The sequence below is a fragment of the Microcebus murinus genome, chromosome 3 (assembly GCF_040939455.1).
Source record: "Microcebus murinus isolate Inina chromosome 3, M.murinus_Inina_mat1.0, whole genome shotgun sequence".
Lineage (NCBI taxonomy): Eukaryota > Metazoa > Chordata > Mammalia > Primates > Cheirogaleidae > Microcebus > Microcebus murinus.
This window is the reverse complement of record NC_134106.1, coordinates 13358838-13371585: the sequence shown is the minus strand read 5'-3', so window position 1 is coordinate 13371585 and position 12748 is coordinate 13358838.

The following is a 12748-nucleotide window of genomic DNA, read 5'->3' as shown; positions in this document are numbered from 1 at the left end:
TTTTCCCAAGAGGAAGGGTTCAAGCTGGTGTTTTCGTGATGGTAAATTTTATACAGGCATGGAGAAAAGCCTGCCGGTGGAGGTGGTAGGGATGTTGTGCACAAAGCATTGAGAGCACAGATAGGATGTGAACACTGTGGAACGATGATGACAGTGGGAAACTACACGGGAGGGTCGCGGTAGGAAATGTTGAGCAGGGGATGCTACTGAGGGGAGAAAATGTAAAGGAGGAGGATAGAAGTGGTATGTGCTCAAGGGCAGGGATCTGAGTTCTGATTCTCCTTTGGTATCTTAGTGTGTCAGTTAACCTCTTTAGGATTCACTTTCCTCACCTGCAAAATGGGAGCGTTGAATAACAAGGGCTCTCTGGCCTTTGGGTAGCATGGCTGGTCCTGCTGGGATGCTCTATTAAGATTGCCAAATAGAACCAGAAACCTAAAGACCATAACAGATGAGTAGCATTGCTCCCTACACCTGTGAAAGATGTGAAGCTGTGGAAGGCTTTCAAGAGTCAGAGGAGGTCTCTGAGAATGGGGCTGTGTTATCTCCCTGGATGCTATCTGTGTCTCTGGCAGAGACCAGCCTCCACAGCACATTACGTAGACTGAGTGTGGAGGGTGAGGAAGCTCAGTTAAAAACCCTCTTGGCTTTCAGTGCCCAGATCCAAGTAAGGAGCATGCAGGGCAGAGCCTGGAAAGCTAAGGAGAAGACCAGTGGAAGTCAGCCTTGTTTTATTTACTCACCTTTCCTTGGGCCAACCTACTCTAATGCAGATTTATCTTGGGAGAAGGAGAGAATTTGCTCTTACACCCTAAGGTATAAGAGAGCATCCATTGACTCTCTTGGCCTTTCCAAATTCATAAACCTACTAAAATTTTGGGACAAAGCATACTCAAGGTAGTGAATGACCTTCAACATCCTTACTGTGTTCCCCAGAACAATCAGCCTTTTTTTACTTTTAGTGCACATTGGTGAGATTTTATTACACATTTGAAGAAGCTGTCTTTTATCTAAAATTTAAAAGTGCATATATATTCTAAATGGCTCTCATCCTAAAGAAGAAGGAAGTGGGGAAGCCAATCCACAAACTAGTTATTTTCAAATATGACAGACTTAATACTGTGTGCACAGTTGATGGACTTTTAATATGTATTGATACCTAACTTAGCTCAATCCCATACAAATAACCATGCCTTATTAATATGCAGCAACGAGCAATCTGACAGCTGGCCCTACTCCATTTACAATTCATTTGTTCATTTATTTCTTGTCAAATATTTAGTGAGGTCTCTTTGGTGAGGCACTAAGTCCTATGTCAGGTGCTGAGAATACAACGGTGAGCAAAATAGTTGGGATTTCTGCCTTTCTGGAGTCAGGTTAGGATGGGGTGGAGGTGGGGGAAGACAAATGTCAACAAATTTTGCAAATATGTAATTACTAACTATGAGACTTATTATAAAGGAAAAGTACAGGCTGCTTCAGTAATTTCTAATCAAACCAACAATGCACTTCCAAAGATTGGGAGTGCAGAAACTGTGTCCTCTGTGTTCCAGCCTCACTGTGTCCAGATCACAACATGCACTCTCAATCCTTGGTACCTTTTCTAGAATGTTCTGTGTTACCTCTCTCTCTTCTGCCTGGTGAACCCCTATCATCCCTGCAGATCCAGCTCAAAGGTTAACTTCTTGTTAGCTGATATGAGATGGTTGCATTCCGCAGGGTGAGGATGCCCCCTGCCCAGCTAATCTCCAACTGTTCCTCTAATACCCTTGTGACCTTCATTTGGGCCCATGACCTGGCTCTGTGCTCTGCTCTCCTTCAAAATGGGAATCTTTTTAGGCCTGTATCCAGTTTATCGGAAAGCTGTATCATGTTATTTAAGTATGAATTAAAAATGAGGTGTGCGGTTGCTATAAGCCACTCAAGCCTGGAATTAGAGGTCTCAGAGACTGCTCCAGGCACTCGGGTTCTACTTCAAGACTTTGCCAAGGGGCCTGGGGGCTCTCCCATGCTTGTGGGCTCTGGCACACCTCAAATTGTTGTTTTAGTTCTGGCTTATGATGAACTCTTATTCTGACTTCCCTCTGCTGAAATTGGGCTTTTGATTATAATATATGCCCAATAAATGTCTGCATAACCAGAAAACAAGAAATAAAATACTTTAAATGACCAAGCAATGACTATAGAAGTTAAAAAATATCACGTTGTAGAAAAATCTGGAAATAGACAGAAGCTGTGTTGTCCTCAGGGGAAGGGCCTTCAGTGCCCTATAGGTAAATGGGGCCACGATCCCAGGACTCAAAGGGTTGGGAGGCAGCACCCAGGACATAGACAGACTCCAGTTTGTTGACCCAGGCCTGAGGCCTCTTTCCCATGGGTGACAGACTTCCATCCTGTGCTAAAGAGGTGAGGCTTCGTACCTCTCTCCTCAGGGTGTGAGTGGGGCCAGGGAAATGTGGGCCACTTGAGACCTTACCTGACAATTATGAACATCCTTCAGGGAAAACAAGTTTTCTTCCGGGGAAGCAGGAGGGCGCTAAAGTATCTTGGTGCAGGAAATGATTTGGGATGGGGACTAGGAAAGGGGAGAAAAAGGTTTTTAGTGATAGTTTATAAACTGGCCTCCTGCAGGTAAGCACCAGCTCTGTTTTCCTGGGGTCTGTTTCTTGTTGGAGTTTCAGATACGGCTCAGCTGCACTGGATGTATGTTTTCAATTCTTCCTGCCAAGGGATAACCAAACCAACAAGGTTCCACCAGACAACAGCCTTTGTAGAAATGGCTGGGAAACATTTTAGCAAGCCATACTCTTTTGTTTAGCAAGTGGTACTCCCCCCACCTCTTCTGCGATTAGTATTGTCAGTGTCTCAATCATTAAGAGCCCAAGGCAGTGAGCAACATGACTGCTGCAGCTATTCAGCTCTGCTCTCTGCAGCCTCCCAGCCTTCCCTTCCACACCACTAACTGCTGAGCTGTCGTTTCCTAGAGAGTGAGCAGGCTGAGAGCTGCATTGCGGCAGAATCATTTAAAGAACCTGGGAGTACTGCGAGTTCCTGTCGTTTCCCTGGCCACTCACAGGGGTGTGCAGTGCAGGGGCTGTCTGGATTTCAGGGAACTCTGTGCACAGGTGCAGTGGAGTTTGGGGTCTCCCTGTGCTGGGTGCAGAAACCAACTTCAGCTGGCTGAGGTTTGGAGACTATACAGCCTGGCGGGGAATAGGATCGCCTGGTGTTTATAGCCCAAGGATAGAAAGGAGCAGTAGCTCAGAGGTGGTATGTCAGCCCTTTGTGTCTGGTTATATATTTAGCAAAGATAGAGGGTGTGCCCTGGGTTGTGCCAGGGAGGTGTGAGATTCTGGGGTAAGTCTAGAAGTAGAGTCACTTCAGCGTCTGACTAGATGCAGGGCAAGCTAATCTGAATTAGTCAGTGTTAATTTGGGAACCTACTAAGCATGAGATGTTGCTCTGGGTAGTGCTAGGAAGAAGCAGAGGAAAAAAAATTGATCCCCATGGCTGTACATTTGAGGAGGAGATGTACATTTAAATGTACATTTGAGGAGAAAAGTAGAGTACATTTTAATTAAAGCTGAGAGTGTTTAGTACTCAGAGTTGGATACAGGAATTGGAAAGAAGGTAGGAGCAGGAAGAGTGCAGTGGAGAGCTCTGCCTGGAAGCAGTGGGCCTTGAGTTAAACCTTAGTGGGGAAGAGCACTAGTCCTGGCAAGGAAGCTCAGGCCATGCCAGGCTGCCAGGTGCCCTGCAGACCCAGAGCCTGGGAGGCTTCTTCCCTGAGGACCTTGGTCCTGCAGGAAGAACTTCATTCCTCAGCTCCATTGACTCAGGAATTTGGTAAAAGTGAGGCAGTATTAACCCAAAGGATGGCTCCAGGGACTTCAGTACCACTTAATGCAATTATTCAATACGATTATATTCGGTACAAGGAACATTTATTGAGCACAATCTCTGTGCAGAGTTGTGCGGCTTACAGGGGTGAATGAGACTCACCACCATATTCATGGAGTATAGTCTTTGCAGAGAAACTTATGCCCAGTGAAGAGGGGATGGAGGAGCTGTAGCACAGGCAGTTTTCAGAAAGGATGAGGGTTTGGAGGAAACAGATCTGGCTCAGATCCTGATCCTGCTCTCCTTCTTGCTTGTCTGTCTTTTAAATTGATACATAATCATTGCATATATTTATGGGGTGCAGGTAATATTTTGATACATACATACAATGTATGATGATCAAATCAGGGTTATTGGGATGTCTTTCACCTCAAACATTCATCATTTCTTTATGTTGCTGGTTGTCTGTTTTTTAACACGTCTTTTAATTTCATGGACATTTTGTTTGTGTGCAAGATGGGATTAATGATGTCTTTTTCTCTCTTGATGTGAGAGTTTGAGAACCAAATGGGATAATGTATCTGAAGCATTTGTCAATTGTAAACTGATACAGGATGTGCATCATTACAATGCATGTTAGTGATGGTATTATTAGACATGCAGGCCTATTATTATGAATAACATTTTAGCCATACTGATGGTTCATGATTACAATGTGGTCATCTCTAAGACCTAACACCAAAGCATGTACTACCTATTGGGGAGCACTTTGAAAGCCTACTTCGAATTACCTATGAGTCTAAGCAGAACAAAACTGAATTTCTTTTAAGGAGAGTCTACAACATCTTTTTAGTATTTTGGGATGGCCGTTGCATATAGTTAGTTTGAAGTTATGTTGTATGTTGTAGATGCAAAACAAAAGAAAGAAGTTTTTTATGTAAAACAGTTGGATGGTGCACTAGAGAGGGCAGTGATAAAGGAAAGGAGGAGAATGATTAAAAAAATACAAAAAGAAAGAACATGGGTACATGAGGCGAATTACATACCTATAAGCAATAACAGGGAGATTCCAGACCAGAGCAAGGGGGCTGGGATTCTAATGCTACTCTGGCTACTCTGCTTTGAACTCTCCTCTTTGGGTACATCTCCCACCTTTTCTGAGACGCTCTTTTTTTGTTTTTGTATTTTTTTTTAATTTTTGTTTTTATTTTGTATAAGCTAACAAATAACAAAAATTATGATTTCTACCAACATGAAAATTCATAATTCTAAGCTTAAAGGGAATGATGATCTAAAGCCATAATAGAGACCACTGTAATGTGTAATGTGGAGAGCCTAGGCTGTTGGGGTCAGAAACTGAATTTTAATCCAAGTTTGTATAGCTTCTTGGGTAAGTTTCCATTTTAGTCATCAATATTCTGAGCAGTCCTCCATTCAGAGTGGATATAATTATGACTTACTGAGTGTGTCCCAGAGGATCCATGAGTTAATGTCTTTGAGACAGCCAGAGCTGCTCAGATGAAAGGTGGCCCACATAAATACGTGGTTAGATAAGCCTGTAAGGAAACTGCTGGGTTTGGAAAGATGCTGCTTCAGAAATGCTATTTGAAAAAGGCAGGATAGAGGACACAGCATTCAGCATCAAATAAGCTCTGAAAGAGAAAAACAATCTAACAGAAAAGGAAGAGAAGGGATAAAGAACAACAATGCTGAAAAATCATAAATTATCTTAGTGTTTAGTAAACAAAAGAATGTGAACATGTTGCAGTCAAATCAACATGTTAAATTGTTGGCATTCTTCTATAAAGATGTTTAAAAGATTTAAATGATAGAAATTTATAAAGCATCTAGCATTTTAATTGCTAAAAGAATTTTGCTTCCAGACATTTTTTTTGGTATAAATCTGACCATTTTATTATGTAGAAAGTATTCTTCCCTTTGAACAAGCTCCTAGTCTACAACCCACAGCAAAATGGCTCCAGCAAAGGTGGGGTTAAGAGATGTTTGTGGTATTTTCCCATCTGTGATGGTGGGCTATGAGCCTTGCTTTTCACTCCCTAATTCAGAACCAGTTTCCAAAAGATCCGGAAGAGAGAATATGGCTCCTCCTCCCCATTGTATAAGGAAAAATTTTAACAATCAAAAGCTTGTAAGAGTCAAAAAGCATAACTTGTAGAAACCAAACCCTCTGGTCACAATGAAATAATACTGGAAACAAGAACAAAAATCAAACAATTTTCCAGTTTCCAAGAATGATGAACCATACCCAAACAAAACCAACTCTCCCAAATAACGCTTGACAAGAGAACAAATCAAAACTGCAGTTATGTACTGTTCAGAAATCAATAACAAGGAAAGTGTAACATATAAAAACTTATAGAACAAGGCCAGGGTTATAAACAGAGAAAGCTGAATGGTATTTATTAAATTTATTACTAAAGAAAATAATTACCTAGAAAGTAGTCATTGGCTTCCTATTGATCAAAGATTGTGAATGATTCATTTTCAGAAAATTATACTAAAATAATATATATTTAATGCCAAAATTGAGAAACTATTAAGTATTAAAGCCAAATTCTAGGTCCTTGTCTCAAGATACCATGTTCCTGACAACATACCCTTTTCTTTCTTTTTGAGACAGAGTCTCACTCTGTCACCTGGGCTAGAGTGCTGTGGCATCAGCCTAGCTCACAGCAATCTCAAACTCCTGGGCTCAAGTGATCCTTTTGCCTCAGCCTCACAAGTATCAGGGTCTATAGGTGCTCACCACCACACCCAGCTAATTTTTTCTATTTTTAGTAGAGATGGGGTCTTGCTCTTGCTCAGGCTGGTCTCAAACCCCTGACCTCAAGCAAGCTTTACTCTTTGGCCTACCAGACTGCTAGTATTACAGGCATGAGACACCACACTGGGCCAGCATACCCTTCTGCATCTCTTTAGGAATGGTTGGATGTTCATCCATACACTTTGATCCAACTTGACTAAGTAAAGAAAAATAGCTCTACTTTCCATCTTAACAGAGGGTGAATGTGCAGGCTGACCTTCTGATTCTATTGAGGGAAGGCACAAAGAGAAGGCTTGAAAAGTGATTGTCAGACTGTTGGAATGACTATTTACTTTCATGTCTGAAATTGCCACATAGGTCTCTGTTCCAGAACCTTCCTAAACTATTACATTTGTAAAATTTTATAAACTTATATTATTTGTAAAAACAATTTATCTCTCCAAACCTGTTACAGGCCTGTTTGGTTATATTTCTGCAGTTGAAATTTACATGTACTTATAGAGCTATCTTCTTCATCCTCAATTTGGGAGTAAGTGAAATCCGTTTCCGGTGTTGGCCAACCTTTTTTTTTCTTCTGAATGTCTTAGCCTGCTCTTGTTGATATAACAAAGGAACTGAGATTGAGCAATTAATAAAAATAGAAATTTATTTCTCACAATCCTGGAGGCTAGAAGTCTGAGATTAAGGCACCAATAGGTTAAGTGTCTGGGGGGTTGAGGGGCCCTGTCCCTGTTTCCATGATGGGACCTTGTTGCTGTGTTCTCACATGTGAAAGGCAGAGGGCCAAGAGGGCCTAGCTAGTTCCCTACACCCTTTTATAATGTCTTGAATACCATTCATAAGGGCTCTGTCCTCATGACTTAATCAACTCCTAAGGGCCCTACCATTTTAATACTATCACATTAGGGCTTAAGTTCTAACATATGAATTTTGGGGGACACATCGGGACCATAGCACTGAACTTATTGTGTCTCTGATGCTACTCACTCCAGCTCCTCAGTCTCCAAAGGTCTTCAGGTTCCTTCTCTGCCGGTTTTCAAAGTCTAACATCTAAAAAGGTTTATGAGAATCAAAAATGTATGCAGTTAGTTATATATAGGACTATCACCTTTCCTTCTCTGTTATCAGTCAGAAATTGATGGGGCTCTTTAGGCATCAGTCTGTGGATGGGAGATGAATAGGTCTCTTAATTTATGCCTTGAAGACGGTCTTTGGTCTACCAGTGGATGTCTTGACTAGGTCAATACTGCTGGGGAGAACATGTACCTCTGAGGCCCTGAGATCAGCTCTACTATTAATCCACTGTGTCATCTGGTACCTGTCTTTTTCTGAAATTTGATTTTTAATCTATAAAATGAGAAGATTATACTAAATTGGACTCATACCTTTGTGATAATCTATAATTTACAAGGAGACTCTCTAGGCCATCTCATATCATGAACAAGAAATCCTGGCATTTCTAAGTAACTTCTTCCTCTAACATATATGATTTTATTTGATCAGTAATGTGCTTATGTGAACAGATGTACAGATATTTATGAAAGGGATATCAGTAAAATCAGGCTTATATTGACCTATGCATCAATAGAATGAGCAAAGGGTATGTAGGGCCTCCTCAACACCAACCTGTCTATTGATGAATGGAATTGCTTTAACAAGGAACAAAACTTTCACTTTATAGAGAAGCAGGGAAATAGTGGAGGAGAGGAGAGAGGCTCCCATGCCTGCACACAGAGCAACTCATGTCTGCTCAGGAGCCCCATTAGTGGGAGATACCAGCTGGGCAGTTTTCTGGAACACTGGTATATGAAAGATTGGGAGTTAAACATCACTAGAATAAAAGGGCTAAGTGTAAATTCTTCTCACTCCCACTCACATTGAAAATGGTTTCCAGTAGAAATTTAGTTGCACTCTTCAAGTGGGAGAAGGATCGATACCACCATTAATTGTTCTGCAACATGTATGTGCATCCATCTTTGGCATTCAGAATCAGCTGGAGTTCTGAAACCCAATAATTCAGGTCATAGTTTTGTTTATTAATGGTATATTGTGTTATTTAAATTCCACATCCTTAATAAGCCTAGGGACACCTTCATTGTGTCCATTAAATTATAATGTTAAAGGTTAAGTTTAACATTGCATGTTTTCATCTGATTATGTTTCTGGTTTACTATCCATTTCAGATATCTAATGGATGACTCTCAAGGCCTGTCCATGTGCCAGGTGCTTTAGGAATTCCTGTGGGACATGAAGGGCTCATTCTCCAGTGACACTTTCATTCCCTGTTATAGCAGTTCCAAGCATAATGGAGAGGTAGGTTGGGGAAGGGGATACGTTTTATAGCATGTGGGAGACCCTTCCTAGCTCTTGAGTCTCTGTTTAAAGGGGTGGTGGAAACAACACAGAATATAAAGGATGGCATCACAGATGTTCAGGGTGGGAGAGATTACATTCCTTTTTTAGTAAGAAGAGCCAAACAGCAGAGGCTTTATCTAGCAAGTGACAGTGAACCATTTATGCAAAGTGATTGGAATTTTGACCAGTGGATATGAGCAGAGAAGCCATAGCAAGTAGAGGAAGAGAAATGAGATATGAGGCAGAGAGATGGGAGGATGTTTGGGAATGTGGAGCAGCCAAGTTTGGCCAAAGCACAGAGCCAAAGTAAGAGGACAGCTGGAGATAAGACTGGTAATTACTGATTTTTGCCACATTGTGTTAGGCCTTAGATCTGAGAAGCTGGAAATTAATTTGATAGTTAATGAGAGTCATTAAAGGCTCTTGTGCAGAGAAGCGATAGGGTTAGAAATCCACATTGGGATTAATTCTGAAAAAGGGTATAGGAAATATTGATGGAGTAGAGAAAGAACGAAGAGATTAGCTAAAAGGTTACCTCCATTTTTCATTTTCTGTCAGAAGTAATGGATGAGGCGGTAGGTGTGCACTTGCAAAAGGGACAATGGATTTCAGTGCCATTACAAAAAGGAGAATGTTTTAGAGTTTTCAGGTGATGAAATGGGGAATAAAAAATAGTTGTAAGCAATTCAAACTTGGGCGACTGGGGTGATGAAGGTCAGATGTCATTTGTTGGAGTACCACTTTCTGCTTGGAAACTTCCTTCTCCATTCAATTCCTCTCTTTAATTCTTGTATATTTTGTTTGTAATTCCATTAGAGCATTTATAACACTTTTCATACTTTGAATTGTATTTCATTTAGTGGAAATCTTGGTTGTAAGTCTCCATGAAGGCATCCCTCAGGCCTGTGACAAATTATCTTACTTATAGTAGGTCTGCTATCAGCACTTACCTTTCTCAGGAGACAATTATATTAAGGCGGTGGAAAAGTTTAGGAGAGAGTTCAGTTCTATACTATACTTACTGAGTACTGATTATTCTGTTAGGTATAGATTTAGAGACAAAACAAACATTGCTACTCTCTCAACAAGCAGTGGGAGCTCCAGATACAAAAATAATTGCAATATATTGGAAGGGTGTTGTAAAAGAAACTTGCACGGGGAGCTATGGGAACAGAGTAGCCAGACACAACTCCACAGGGAGAGAAGGAGCCAGAGTTAGGGGAGGCTTCTCAAAGGAGTCAACAGCACTGGATATGGACTAGGTTAAGAGAAGCTTTATGGTGAAGAAGGCAAAAAGAATGTAAGTGATATTGTTACTCTTTAGGAGAAGGATCCAGAGAAAAGGAAAAAGCTGAAAAAGAGCACATGCATGTGAAAGAAAGCACGAGAGAGAGAGAGAGAGAGAGAGAGAGAGAGAGAGAGAGAGAGAGAGAGAGAGAGAGAGAGAGAGAGAGATTATTACTTTTGTGGGACCCTAACCAAGAGGAAGCAGGCGTGTGGGGGGCAGAGGTCACAAGGTCTCATGATATTCTGCAATTGACTGCCATAGATATTATTTCCCTGAACACATTTCTAAGTGTCTTGCTACTTTCAATCAGATATATGAATGAACATCATCTTTCTTTTATCCAAACTGAGGGATATAATTGTAGGTTTGTGGGAACTTAGGTAACTAAGGATGGGAGGTGCATTGGCCACTGAATTTTTGTTACAGATTCTTGGAGATTTATGACTTTCCTGGAGAAAGAGCAGACTGGAGAATGGTGGAAAGAGGGCTATATGATCATCCTCTCAGGCTTCAGAATAATGAGGTAATTAGGAACTTTAGGCATAATCAAGGTATCATTCTATAGATACACAGATGAAAAGGAAAAGCAATCCCTATTTCAGGATGGTTTCTTAGAAGCACAATGAAAATGATTCAGCAAAAAAAAACAAAACACTGAAAATATAAGGATGTGCTGAGTCACCTTTAAACTTTGAAGAGGTATAAATATTTTGAACAACCTTTTACCTCTTATGGATGAAAGTGAGGATTCTGTATTAGGGAAAAAAGCATTCTTGTCTAATGGCTTTTTCTGGAGAAGAAGAGAGGAAGATGTGCTGAGAAAATTTGAATCATAAAATGTTCATTGATATGTAACTATTTGCTAAACACTCTCAATCCTAGAAAAGATTTTCCCATTTGCAATTTGGCACTGAGAACATACCCAATACAGAAAATAACCTGAATGGAGATTAAAGAATATATAACAATAGTAAATTTAACTCTTATTTATCCTAAAATCATTAATAGATTTAAAAAAAATCTATTTCTATTGACTTTGTGGTAAGATGAAATTGATATTAACTTATTAAACTTTTCATTGAATTTTACAAAATTAGTAATTTAAAATTTTATCTTAATAAAATAACAGAGTTTAAAAAATTCTTTAACAACTGTGTTTTCAAATATCCAAATTTAGTGGTTCTTTTCATTAAAAAGATTTCAACTTCCTTCACTGGATCTTATTTCTTATCATCTCTATGAAGCTTTTCCTGACTCATCCATTTTTAATGATCTCTTCCTTTTGTTTATATTTCCCCTTCTTTTATTGTTAAATATAACATTCATACAAATGCATTAAACTTATATGTTCAATTTAACAAATTATTATCATGCCAACACTGGGATAACCACCACCCACATCAAGAAATAGTGCATTACATTGCCACTTTTGTGGTAATCATTTACTTGCTTTGCATTATTTCTTTCACTATTTATATTTGCATGTAAACAATGTAGCTTAATTTTCCCTATTTGGGGGCATTATACAAATGAAATAATACTGAAAATATTCTTTATGTCTTGCATCTTTTTGCTTTATATTATATTTTTGAGTCATGCATATTATTGCATGCAGCTGTAGTTTATTTTCCTTGCTAAATGGTAATAGAATGTCCGCTTTCACCACAACTTGAGCATTCTTCTATTGATAGTGATTTGAGTTGTCTACAGTTTGAGGTATTACAAAAGATGGTGCTATGATCATCCTTGTTTATGTGCCTTGGTGTACATATACATGGGTTTTTCTAAAGTTCTCAAAGTGTGACCATTGGATTAATTAACCTAGGACCTTAGAAAACCAAATTCTCAGATCCCATCCTAGATCTACTTAATAGGAAACTTTGAAGGTGGGCCCCAGCAATTGGTGTTCTCACTAGCCTTCTAGATGCTTCTGATGCATATTAAAGATTGAGGACCATCTATAATATATGCTCTTGACTAGAATTAGGTATCAGGTTATGCATATCTTCAACTCTGCTAGATAAAGTCAACTTTTCTAGGTAAAGTGAACCCAGTTATACCAACTTACAATATGACCAGAATTATATTAAGTCCATGACTTGATTACATGAAAATCTGCAATCCTGTGATAAAATGCAAGGTTTTTGAATTTCAAACATGCTTATAAAAATTCAAATGCATTATTATTTATTCATGGGTACTAATGTATTCTTATTTTTCTTGATTGTGAATGAGCCAATATTATACAATTATGGCTTTTTTTTTACTCTGGACAAGGATTAATTTCTTTAATTAATTTACCCACCATTTTATTTTAAATTAATTAATCAATTTGAAAACAGGTAATGTATACAAAGGATGCACATTTCAAAAGTTGCAAAAAGGCATATACACAATGAAAGTAAGTCTTTCTCCAATTCTATCTTTCAGTTACGTATTTCCCCTCCTAAGTCAAACACAACCGTCTGTTTATCAGTAAG